Here is a 13,842-nt window from a genome sequence, read left to right as displayed (position 1 = left end):
ATATCAGAATCATTTTGCTGTACAACCTAACACAACATTGTAAATCAACTATACTTAAGTAAAAATTTTTTTTCAATAAAAAAAAGCTTCTTTTTCTTTTTTTGACTCCATCTTCAGAAAAGAAACGAAGATTTTTTTCCTTCCCAGAAGGAGCCTTGCCAACCAACCACATAGGCCAGAGCCAGTGTAAAAGGAACAAAGTGATTACAAAACTTTTGTAACTATAGACTAGCCTATCCGTCTTTGAAGAAAGGCCTTCTTCATTCCCCGGGAATGACCACATAACCCACAGTGACCCTCACATTCCAACATCAGAGGAAACACCACACCTCTTGGGACGACAGTGATAACGCAGTGGTCTACACTGAGCAGTCCTGCAGTGCCAAGGAAGTGGGTAGCCCTGTCCTCCAGTGTTTGTGGTGGCCAGGTGTGTGGGGTGCCGTGCTCACCCTTATACTTCCCAATTATCGGAAATACACCAAATGCATTGGAACTCCAGAGTCTCTCTCAAATAGCGCGGCTTCAGTTTGAATTTGGAGGCAAGACCCAGGCTTTGGCAGATGGAATTCTTGAGTGCATCCTTTACCTGCCCTGCACCCTTACCCTTGATGTGGCCTCCTTGTGGGTGGGGTGTAGTCTCCACCCCTTGAGTCTGGGTTCGGCCATGTGATGTCCTTGGGCCAGCTCTATGCGCAGAAATGAGTGGGTACCAATTCTAAGCCTGGGCTTTGAAGGGTCTCCGAAATTCTGATTTTTCTCTCGTGTTCAGAGAAGACCTTCCAGGGATCTGTCTCCCTCTTAGTCTGGGCCCTGGAATGGACACACATGGAGGGGATACAAGCCAAACCTTGGTGAGAGCCAAGACGAGTTACATCCAAAGCTGGATGCAGAACCCCTCAGCCAAGATCAGCCTAGATCTGTCAGTCTCCAGCCGACCCGTGGACCCACGGACCCACAGATACACAAGTGAGAATGAGTGGTTCTAAGACGTGAGATGGTTGGTTATATCGCGTTATTGCAATAACAGTTAACGGATTCACTTGCTTTCTAATCGAATGCCTCAGTATGTTGACCTTGGACACCACACGTGGCTGGGACATGGGAAGCACCCCAGCAGAAAGGCCACTCTCTTTTTTGACTTGAGGGCTGGGATCTGCCTGAAGGAGAAAGTGTGTGACTCAATTAAGATACAATTAAGATCCTCCTCCATGGCCTCCCTTTCATCTACCGTCCTCATTATCCGGCTTCCTTTTCTTCTCACTGTGGGAATGGTACTGCCAGCGCATGCTGATGAGTTTGTCTGTGGCCCAACTTCTGAACCAGAGGCATCTGGGTAATTAATTTGGATTTAAGCTCCTCTCGCCAGCCCTTGATAGGCCCAAGACTAAGTGCATTGGAAGGCCTTGATTTCTCCTGGGCATTTTGGGGGTACTTAGAGGTCAAGAGTCATTTGATGCCTGTCTGTCTACAGTCGGTCTCAAAGTGAGTTTTGAAAAATGTATGAAAATGTACAGTTGTTTCAAGTGACTTAGCTTGCTCCTGGGAACCTCCCCCCTCGCCCTCCAAGTGCTCTGAAGTGTTTTGCATTTCATCTTTACAGTTTGGTTACAGAGCAGCTCTCCCTCATGCACATATGAACTGTTTGCTGGGCATGAGGCTTGGCTGGAGCCCAGGCAGAATATGGGCTCCTTGACACATGGCCGCCTTCAAAGGGAGGTGACGAGCGGGTGGAAATAAGAACGTAACTCCAGAAGACAAGTGGGGAGTGAGCTCGAGAAGGAATAGCCCAGTTCTACATGTTACCGTTTCTGGATGCACAAAGTGCTTTCTGGCTTTTCACATTTCTCTGCTTTCTCTCTACCCTCTTTAAATCTTCTGTAAGGCCCAGCGTTTCTAGATCTCATCAGGGTTAAGTGAAACCACTCATACTCTGAAATCTGGTAGTGCTTACTACAATGACTTTCAAAATGTTTGCTGGGTCGCACAGTCAGAAATAAATTTTGCGTCAGTCCTCCCCCCACACACTTTTACATAAGTCCAGTTTAAAGTTTTACTCTTTGTCTTAATCTGGGTTCTCCCAGAAGTAGACTCCAAGATAAGGATTCATGTGCAAGTGGTTTATTTGGGAGACGATGCCAGGAGAGACCAGTAGGGGAGTGGGGAAGTGACCCAGGGAAAGGAAGGAAGATGTTAGAGAATGCATTATCAACAGATGCATAACCTCACTGGAGAACCCTGGCAGCGGTTTTTTGCAGGAACCAGCCTTGATGCTGGCCGCCGCTGATCCTGGCCTCCTGGTATTCATGCCCTTGTGTAACTCTCTCCCACAATGAACTACGTGTGTGGCCTGTGTGTCCAGCAGAACATGGCAGAAAGAAGTGATGCTGTCCGTGGCAGGCGTCCTCTGAGATGGCCCCACTCGCTGGTGTTCCTGCTCTGGATAATCCCCTTTCCTAGAGTAGGGTCACTTATAACCAGTAAGAAGTGGCTTCGTTCTAACCCAGAGGATTTAACAAAGGTGAAGCATCTCGCTTCGGAGATGAGGTCACAGAAAGACTCTGGCTTTTGCCTTGCTTGTGCCCTCTTGCTCTTTCCTTCCCTGGCTCTGGGGACAAACCAGTCCCCGTGAGCTACCCTATGGAGAGGCCCACGTGGTGAGGAACTGGTGTCTCCTGCCAAAAGCCCGTAAGACCCTAAGGTCTGCCAACAGCCACGCAAGTGAGCCCTGACTGAGACTGAGTCAGAGGCATCAAGAGGCACCCGCTAAGCTGTGCCCAGATTCCTGACCCATAGAAACTGTAAGTTAATACAATTTTGTAAGCTGCCAAGCCTTGGGGTTATTTGTTATGAAGCTGTAGCTAACTAATGCAGCATCTGACTTTTGAGACTAGGTCATAAAAGACTTTGCTGTTTCCACTTTTGTCTCTCTCTCTCTTGGGTTACAGCCCTGGGGGAAGCCAGCTGCAGATTGTGAGGACACTTTAAGAAGCCCTATGGGGAAGTTATGTGGTAATGAACTGAGGCTCCCTGCCAACAGCCAGCACCAACTTGCCAGACACGTGAATGAACCAACTTAGAAGCAGATCATTCAGCCCCAGTCAAGCCTTTGACTGACTGCAGCCCCATTTGACATATTGACTGCAGCCTCATGGGTAACCTAGAGCTGGAACCACCCAATCAAGTGTCTTTTGAATTCCTGATCTGCAGAAATGGTGAGATAATACATATTTTTTGTTGTCTCAAGCTGCTATGTTTTGGGAGTAAATTCTGAAGCAGGTAGATAACTAATGCAGTGCAGAGCAAATGACTCGGAGTTACTCTCCTCAAATGAGGGATACCCCTCTGTCAGTGGATGAAAGCTGCTTTTAGGGGGTTTTAATTCTCCCACACTGTTTTGTGGGCAGAGAGGGCTTGGGTGGCAGAGAAAGCCTGTAGGTGAGAGATGCAGGTTCTGGAAGTTGAAAGTCAGGGCCATGTGTACCCACAGGTAGAGGTGAGGGGATATAAGAAAGGGGTTCACAGGGCCTGCTAGCTCTCAAACTCAATTTAAATCTCATCTCTATTACTGCCCTACCCCCAGGAAGCTTGGAGCCCCTACTTCGTCTTCAGAGCCTGGTTCCTCCAGGATGTTGTCCTTGGCAGAAGTGTTACTGACCAGGGTTCTTGGTCTCTTTAATCAATAAAAAATTGATAAGAGGCCAGACGAGAAATCCAGGCAAGGCTTTACTGGGACTTGTGCTACAGCATGAGGGAGCGAAAACAAGTAACAGGTTCCGTGCTCGCTCCTTGAGTGAGGGTGAGCTGGTCCTTTACAGGGCGTGAGGGTAGATGGCGGGGATCAATGGGTGGGTCCAGAGGGGTGGCTTAGGTGGTCTGCCCACCCCCTTGGTGGTGCTGTGTGCAGGGATCATGCGTGGTTCCCTGCTTTTGCTCCCCACACCTCAGAAGTGGCAGTTGGGTTTTTGGTCTTTTTGTATCTTGTTACTCATAATTTGCCCTGACTGCACAGTTATTTTTAGTCCCTTATAGTTTCTTTGTATTCTGTTGCTCAAGGAGATGTTTGTCCAGGTGCAAGCACTGCAGCAAAAGGTCCCAGGTCCCAGCCTGTCTCAGAAGGAAGAAAAGTCAAGCATCTCTCTTTTTATTTTATTTTTAAAATTTTTTTTGGAGGGATGGGGGGAGGTAATTAGGTTTGTTTATTTGTTTATTTATTTATTTATATAGGAGGTACTGGGGATTGAACCCAGGACCTTGTGCATGCTAAGCTTACACTCTACCTCTTGAGCTATACCCTCCCACCCAAGCATCTCTTTATGTAAATGACCCATCTCGGGTGCTCCCTTTGATGGGCGTTGGTGTTTCTTGGGCCAAGACACTGACTGGTTGTTGATGCTCCCTGTGCTGTGAGTCCAAAGGCTAGGCTTGCTCGCGGGGTTCATGTCGAGGTCCCAGCCCAGTTGAGTAGAATGCAGGGATGACAAGTCCTGTCCCTGATGTCTGCTCCACCTTCAGGACTTTCCAGCATCAGCCTCACCAAACGGGCTCTTCCAGGTTCTCCTCTTCTGTCTTGCGCCTCCTCTCTAGGCGTGTTCCTGCACAAGTGGACACAGTACATCTCTGGGGGTTGAGGGGCCAGACTCCCCATCTTGCAGGAATCCCAGATCTTTACCACTAACTCCTAAAGCCAGCTCCCTTGGCTTTGAGGTGTTAAGCGAACAACACTCACACCCATTGGGAGGAATCATATCCAGCATGGCCTTCCAGTTGGTGGCTCCATCATGGGTCCTACCTTCTGTTTCTGGAGCATCAGGAAAAGTCTTGCTCAGCACCGTGTAATACAAATAAAACACCTTTCTCGGCTCTGAGCAGTGGGTTCTTCACAAATATTCATTTTCCTCCTTCTCAGTGTCAAGGATGGACCATGCACCGGTGTGATTGCCCCGAGGATGTGGGTTTAACACAGAAACGGGGCTCGTGGAGAGAGGGAAAGGAAAGAGTGCCTGTGTTTCTGCTCCTAGTGCAGAGTCTCGCATAGGGTGCGTAAGCGCGGAAAGAATGAAAAATGGAGGTGATACAGGAGCCTTTGCAACAGAAAGCAAATATATAGAGATGCAGAGGTCTAGCATTAGCCTCTGGTGCTTGTGGGGGACCCGGGGTAGTGGCTGTGCCTGGTCTTCAGTGGCTGCCCCCACGGGCCAGGGGCTTCTTCCTGGGCACTGGGCGGCTGCCGACCTTCTTACATCTTTTCGGTGAAATGTGGCCAAATGCAAGGCCCTCACTACGCGCCTTCCTTCCGGAGCCTGCCTGGGCTCCCCCTCTTCCCTTTCTTCCTGCCTTTCTTCTTCCAGCCGTGTATTTCCGTATCTACTACAAAGGTCAGGAAAACAAATCAATGAAAAGAGGGACCCAATAATCCTGAAACCTGGCTTGGGGATGGGAGGTGGGGAAGGAAGCCGCTCAATAAAATGAAAGAGAATTGAAAAATTCCCCGAACAAGGCACAGCATGGGGTCTCGATCAAAGGGCCAGGCAGCTTCAGTTTCATGTGTGCAGGAGCTAGACGCTCTGAGGCTGTGGGGGAGAGGCGGCCCCCTCCTCCCTCCGTTCCATCACACACAGGCACACGGATGCGCACACACACACACACACACACACACATGCACACGCACACACACACACACTCCTTGGACCACCACCTGACTGCCAAAGAAAGATCTGAGGACGAATTTCCAGAGTTGGGTGGAGGGCACTTAAATCCCTGATAGTGGTCCCATTTTCCAAGGCTGTCTCGAGATCCCATCTGCACTAGAGGGGTCAAATGCCCTCTGCGGACCAGACAATCATATTAATAGTGACTGAGGGATGGGATGTTACAAATTCCTTCTGGCTTTTTCTGAACTGACCTTGGAAAAAGGGGAGAAAATAAAAACCCATCAGTCTGCAAAGAGCTGAATCAGCTTTTTAGATTCCCTTTCTGAAAGTGGCATCTCTCCCATTGATGTCCTTCTTGACACCTACCACCTTCCCCTCCCACCCTCAACTCTGGGGCCTGAGTGAGCACTTTCCCCTTGAATCACCCACTGTACCCCAGTACACATCCACCAGCGCACCTGGGGTGCTTTCTTGTTCTCCATCATCAGTCTGTCCCAGTCTCTTCTAAGGGGCCGGTGGTCAGGGGCAGATTGCCTGAGCTCACACTGAGCCATCACCCCTTACTGGTGAGTGACCGAGGATGGGTGATGTAACCTCAGTTTCCTCATCTGTAAAATGGGGATAATTAACGCAGTTCCTCTTTCAAACAGTGACTCTTCACATATATAAGGGCAGGCTCTCTTCTCCAGACTCAACAGGCTCTGGCTGTTTCCATAGTTCGTCAGCTATGTTATATAGCTCCCCAACGTCCAAAAATGTCTTGAACAAGAACAGTATCATCAGATTAAGGAGAGAAGCTCTCTCCACTTTGGTGAACCTCACTTGGATGTATATGTTCTGGCATCTTTGCTGTCTGGTGACTCACTTGATATGCTTATTGTACATCAATGTAGAAAATATGATGACTTCCATATGGACACAGGTGGAGAAGGCAACATTTATGGTCATCTGTGTGTATGTATAGAAGTGCATGTGATTATTTTCCTGCTTTTTTTCCAAAGAGCTTTGATGGTGGTTTGTTGATTAAAACAGAATAGGAAATGAATTATTTAATAATCAAACAGAATAAAGATGATGGGAAGGTTGCAGAAACAGATGCTTTTAAGATTTCTGAGTTGAACGGTGCAGGAAATTTGGCTGTTTCTTGAAATTTAAGGCTTTAAAACAAATCCTGACAGTACATTGTTTTTGTTTTGGCAAAAAAAATGGTTTTATTTCCTGTTTCCTGCTTGTAGTAGGTCAGGTAAATGGCAGCTGAATCCAGGGAGATGAGACATTTAAGTAGGCTTCGGACTTGGCAGCCAACAGCATGTTGGTTTGTGTCTTTTTTTTTTTAACCTGGTTTTTCTTTGTCTTTCTCTTATTTAGACAAAATCAAAAACCAGCTCCTCTATTTATAAGTCACTTTTCGCATTATTCCTCTAACAATTCTGAGTATGGCATACACATTACTCTTCCCGTAAATTGCAGCCCCAGAGAGTTAAGCATGACCTGCCCATTGTATGGACGTACCGTAATTTATTTATCTGTTCTCTTGTTGAAGGACATTCCAGCTGTTTCCACTTGGGACTTTTGTAAATAAAGCTACTGCTAACATTCTCATATAGGTCTGTTGTCGATTTAGGTATTCATTCCTCTTGAGTAAAGACCTAGGGGTGGGATTGCTGGGTCGTGGAAGAGGTGAATGGTAACGTTTCTAAAGCCAGTTTCCCACAGTGATTTTCCCGCTTTGCACACCTACGAGTGGTGTGCAAGAATTCCAGTTTCTGCGTGTCCTCACCAACCCTGGGTATTGTCAGTCTTTGTTTTTATTGTTCCTGTGAGTGTGTAGAGGTCTTGCACTGTGGTTTTAATTTTTATTTCCTCAATGATTAGTGACTTTGAACACCTTTTCATATGTGATCTGGCTGTTTGAATATCTTCCCTAGCACCCAAAGGAATGAGCTACTGTTGCTCGCAATAACAGTCTAATTTCAAACATGTTACGTTGCATTAAAGAAGCCAGGCACAGAAGAGAACATGCCGTGTGATTCCATTTTCATGAAAGAATAGACAGATCTGGCCCATAGCGATAGAGGTTGTAAAAGTGGTTGCCATGGGAGCTGGGATGGGGGTGTTGACTGGAACAGGACAGGAAGGAAGCCCCTGTGGGTAATGGAAACGTTTTTCAGCTTGATTTGGGTGAAGATTACACACATTTCTTTCCTCTGGCTCTGTGAGCTCAGCCTGGGCCTCTGCCGGGAACACCTCTGCGTGTGCTCGCCTGGGGCCACTGGTGGTCATACCCTGATTCACCAGCTCAAAAGGGGGCTGGAAAAGGGAGCCTGGGAAAACCACTGAGCCATTTCCTATCTCCTCCCAAGTGATTAGCTTTTGCCTCCTCATACAGCTAATCAAAGCCGCTTAGTCTGGTTGTTCATTTCATGCATGGCACAAGGGTACCTGATGGAGTGAGTAGGCGCTGGGATCCAAGCTGTGGGCCCAGGCTGTGCCTTTTCCTAGACATCCTCCAGGAGGAGATATTTTTCTTTTTTGGCTTAGACAACAGAAATTTATCTTCTCACAGTTCTGGATGCTGGAAGTTCAAGATCAAGGTGTCCTGGGCTTCGTTTCCTCTGAGGCCTCTCCTCTTGGCTTGCAGACGGCTGCCTTCCTGCTGCTTCTTCACCTGGTTGTCCCTCTGTGCCTGTGAGCCCCTGGTGTCTCTCTGTGTCCTTATCTCTTCTTATAAGGACGCGAATCACATTGGATTAGGGTGTATCCTCATGCCCTTTTTTTTTTAACTTAATTACCTATTTTTAAAAAATTGAGGTAAAATTACTATGAAACATAGTATTAATTTCTGGTGTACAATGTTCAGTCTTTGTATACACTACAGAGTGGTCACTGCGAGAAATCTAATTACCATCCATCACCACATGATTGACCCCTTCACCCATTTCGCCCACCTCCCAACTCCGTTCCCTGCTGATGACCACCAGTCTTTTCTCTGTATCTATGAGTTTTGTTTTGTTTTCTATTATTTTATTTTTTAATATTCCACATATAAGTGAAATTACATGGAATTTGTGTTTCTCTGTGTTACTTCACTTAGCACAATGCCCTTGAAGTCTATGTTATGACAAATGGCAAGATTTCCTTCTTTTCTTTATGGCTGAGTAGTATTCCACTGTATACATACATCACATCTTCTTTATTCATCTGTCAGTGGACACTTAGGTTATTTGCATATCTTGGCTATTGTAAATAAGGCTGCTGTGAACATAGGAGTGCATGTATCTTTCCAAATTAGTGTTTTCATTTTCTTCAGATAAATGCCCAGAAGTGGAATAGATGAATCTTATGGTAGTTCTTTTTTGATTTTTGGTTTTTCTTGAGGAACCTCCATACTATTTTTCGTAGTGGCTGTACCAGTTTACATTCTCACCAACAGTGTGTGAGGGGTCCTTTTTCTCCACATTCTCTTTAATTGTTATTGTTGTTATTTGTTACTTGTTGTCTTTTTGATAATAACCATTCTAACAGGTATAACAGGTGGTATCTCATTGTGATTTTGATTTGTATTTCCTTGATCATCTTTCATGTGCCTGTTGGCCATCTGTGTGTCTTCTTTGGAAAATGTCTGCTTAGATCTTCTGCCCGTTTTGAAATTAGATGATTATTATTTGCTACTAAGTTGTTAGAATTCTTTGTATATTTTGTATATTAACCCATTACTGCATATATGATTTGCAAATATTTTCTCCCATTCAGTAGGTGGCCTTTTCATTTTGTTGCTGGTTTCCTTTGTTGTGCAGAAGCCTTTTAGTTTGATGTAGTCCCACTTGTTTATTTTTGTTTTTGTTGTCTTTGCTTTTGGGATCAGGTCCAAAAATTCTGTGCCAGGACTTATGTCAGGGAGCTTATTGTGTATGTTTTCTTCTGGGATTTTTGTGGTTTCATGTCTTATATTCAAGAATAAAATACCTATGAACAAATTTAATGAAGGAGATGAAAGAACTATGCATTGAAACCTATAAGATATTGAAGTAAAAAACTGAAGAAGACACAAAGATGAGATGTTAGGGATAATTAAAGTAAAAATGGTCTTTTTGATGCAGTTTTAAATGGGATTGCTTTCTTATCTCTTTCTGATATTTCATTGGTGGTGTATGGAAATGCAACAGGTTTTTGTATATTGGTTTGTATCCTGCAACCTTGCTGAATTCAGTTATTATTTCTAAGGGTTTTGGTGGCATCTTTGGGGTTTTCTATATATAGCATCATGTTATCTGCAAAAAGTGACAGTTTTACTTCTTCCTTTCCAACTTGGATGCCTTTTATTTCTTTTTTCTTTCCTAGATGCTGTGGTTAGGACTTTCAGTCCTATGTTGAGTAAGAGTGGTGAGAGTGGGCATCCTTGTCTTATTCCTGATCTTAGAGGAAAAGTGTTTAGCTTTTCACCATTGAGTAGGATGTTACTTGTGGGTTTGTCATATTTATTTTTGATATTGATGTATGTTTCCTCTATACCACTCTATTGAGAGCTTTCAATCATGAATGAATGCTGAAGTTTGTCAAGTGCCTTTTCTGCATCTATTGAGATGACCATATGCTTTTTATCCTTTTTTTTGTTAAGTGATATATCACACTGATTGATTTGCAGACTGAACCATCCTTGCATCTTTGGAATAAATCTCCCCTTGATCATGATGTATAATAAGAGGGGACAATTTTTATAATTTTGTAGAAAGTCATCCTTTAAGCCTACAGTGGCATTGTATTGGAAAGCTGTTTATGAGCAAAATCTGTGTTGGTAGTTGTTGAAATAGCAGTTTCTGATCATTTTGGTGGGAAGACATCTCTTCCTAAGGATAGAAGCCCCACTTGGGAACATTTTTTTGCTTGTTCATTCATTCCTGCTCCCTTTCTTCCATCCATTCGTCCATCCATCCATCCATCCAACCACTATTTTCTGTGTACCTAGGATAAGGAATGTCTTGTGCTAGCTTCTGGAGATGGTTTTGTTTGTTTGTTTGTTTTTTGTTTTTTCATTTAAAGCTGGGGATGCAATGGCATTTTTATTTGTATGCTCCTGTCTCTGACTCCCCAGGAAACAGCTCTGGCCAAGGTGTGAAAAATATCTTCGCTTTCCTGGCTGGAGAATGCAGCTCTGCCTTTGGATATTACATACAAGCTGGAGAAAGCTCCGTAAGGCAGTGTTTTCCCAACTTCGCACCATCAGCTCCTTTCTGTCTGTGGTTCAGGAGTCTTGCCTGCTTGGGTCCACTTGTGCTCTGCCCTGTCCAGAGGACTACTGGAGGATCTGGTGTAAATGTAGCTTCTTTTTTTCAGTTTAGACTTAATTAGAGAGTAATCTTGCATTCTGAAATAGGAAAAAAAAGAATGGAAGTGGGGTGCCACAATAATCAAAGTAATATCCCTTACATTGTACAGCTCTGTACCTACTTCTGAACTATTTTCACATTAATTATCCCCATCACCCACCAGTTGGAAGGTAGGGGGTAGATATTATCATTAGCATTTCTAATTTTGGTAGAAAACATGTAACATGAGATATACCCTCTTCACAAAAATTTAAGGATACAATCTAGTATTGTTAACTACAGACAGAATGTTATACAGAAGGTTTCTAGAACTTTTTCATCTTGCATAGCTGAAACTCTTTCCCCACTGAACAGCAGTTTCCCACATCTCTCTCCCCACAGCCTTGCAACCACCGTTCTACTTTCTGTTTCTGTGAGTTTGACTGCTTTAGATACCTCATATAATTAGATTCATGCAGTGTTTGTCCTTCTGTGACTGCATTATTTTATCTAGCATAAGGTCCTCAAGGTTCATTCATGTAACATATGACAAGATTTCCTTCTTTTTATGGTTAAATAATATTTCATTGTCTGTATATACCACATTTTATTTATCCATTTATCCATTGATGGACATTTAGGTTGTTTCCACTTCTTAGCTACTGTGAAAGAACATAGAAGTACAAATATCTTTTTATGGTGGTGGGGAGGAAGGTAATTAGGTTATTTATTTTATTTTTAGAGGAGGTACTGGGGATTGAACCTAGGACCTTGTACATGCTAGGCATACACTCTACCAGAGCTATACCCTCCCCTCTTGCAAATATCCTTTTGAGATCCTGATTTCAGTTCTCTTGGATAAATGCAGAGAAGTGGGATTGCTGGATCATATATGTTAGTTCTGTTTCTAACTTTCTGAGGAACTTCCATACTGTTTTCCGTAGTGGTTGCACCATTTAGGATGTAGATATTACTAATGCATACTGGAAATCCCATTGCATTGACCAGCTAGACTACCCTACTGCTTGCTAAACAGGGCTGTGTACTAACTTCTGACCTTTTTGGAGCCTCAACAGATAAGGAATGTCAGTTAGTCACCCTAGAATTCACCAAGCGGTCCCAGAATTATCATGGGATGGAGGCATTCCCATTAACCCTTAGCATCCTTGTTCACCAGCACTTCCAACCAGCTGGCCTGGGAGCTGGAAATTTAGGGAGATAGTAGGCAGTTGGTGGCCTTCTTCTATGTGACATTGGGAAGCAGAGCAGGGAGGAAAGAAATGAAACCCCAGAGAGAACTTTATTTAATTTTTTTTAATAACATACAATGTACAAATATTTTTTTCATTTAATAAGTATATTTAAAGTTCATCTCTTCAAAAAAACAGCATTTTAATTACATTCAAATTTTGTTCATCTTAAATATAAACAAAATCATCATTTGCATACAGGGATAGATATTAGAAAACAGATGGAAATTAAAACAAGTTTTATTTTTTAGGAGTCCTTACTTCCAAATTAGTACTATGAACTGCTAAATACATATGTAAATAAAAGGAACCTGAAAAGAAAAAATAATGTACATATATATATAACTGAATTACTTTGCTGTAAACCCGAAGCTAACATTGTAAATCAAGTACACTTCAATTAAAAAAAAAGGCCCAGAGAGATAAAGTGACTCAATTAATGCTTCTGGCAGGGTCAAAAATAGATGGCAGGGCCAAGAATAGAATTTTAGATGATCAGATAGTATTAATTTGTCTCATAGCAACTGACCTCAGGTTGCAGCGTGGGATTCTTATTTTCAAATAAAGATTTCAGTCATTTCCCTTACTATATGATCCAGCAATCCCACTCCTGGGCATATATCCAGAGGGAACTCTCATTCAAAAACATACATGCACCCCAATGTTCACAGCTGCACTATTTACAGTAGCTAAGACATGGAAACAGCTTAAATATCCATCAACAGATGACTGAATAAAGAAGTTGTGGTATATTTATGCAATGGAATACTACTCGGCCATAAAAAAGAATAAAATAATGCCATTTGCAGCAACATGGACCTGGAGATTGTCATTCTAAGTGAATTAGGCCAGAAAGAGAAAGAAAAATTCCATATGCTATCACTCATATGGAATCTAAAACAAGAAAAAAGAAGACACTAAAGAACTTATCTACAAAACAGAAGCAGACTCACAGACATAGTAAGCAATCTTATGGTTACCGAAGGGGAAGGGAGGTAGGAAGGGATAAATTGGAAGTTCAAGATTTACAGGTATTAACTAGTTTGTATAAAATATATAACAACAAGTTTATACTGTATAGCACAGGGAACTATATTTAATGTCTTATAGTAACCTATAATGAAAAAGAATATGAAAACAAATATATGTATGTATATGTATGACTGAAACATTATGCTGTATACCAGAAATTGACAAAACATTGTAAACTGGCTATACTTCAGTTTAAAAAAAAGATTTCACTCATTTCCTATTAATCTTTTTATTATTTATCGTGCAGCCATGGAGTTTGCAGAAATGAGTTGATGTCATATAAGTCAGAGAGGACCAGGCTTGAAGAGAATGGAGTAATGATTCCTGGCTGGGTGTGTGATTTTAATTCCAGGTTGGCTAGGAGCAGATGTTATCAAAGAAGGGCCATGGCTGTGGATGGAAAGTGTCAGTGTGGGGGACTACTGAGAATACCCTGCTTCTCAGTTAAGAGAGCTCTTGGAGACCTGGGTGAGCTAGAGCTGAGTGAGACAGCATAAAACTGGGTGGTGCTTGGACTTAAAATACAGGTTGATGTTCACTATAGCCAGAAAGGATCCTTGGATGGGGCAGTGAGGGAGACTGGAAACTTGGGCTTGAATAAAG

This window comes from Camelus bactrianus, chromosome 17 (genome assembly GCF_048773025.1).
Source record: "Camelus bactrianus isolate YW-2024 breed Bactrian camel chromosome 17, ASM4877302v1, whole genome shotgun sequence".
Classification (NCBI taxonomy): domain Eukaryota; kingdom Metazoa; phylum Chordata; class Mammalia; order Artiodactyla; family Camelidae; genus Camelus; species Camelus bactrianus.
This window is presented reverse-complemented; position numbering follows the sequence as displayed.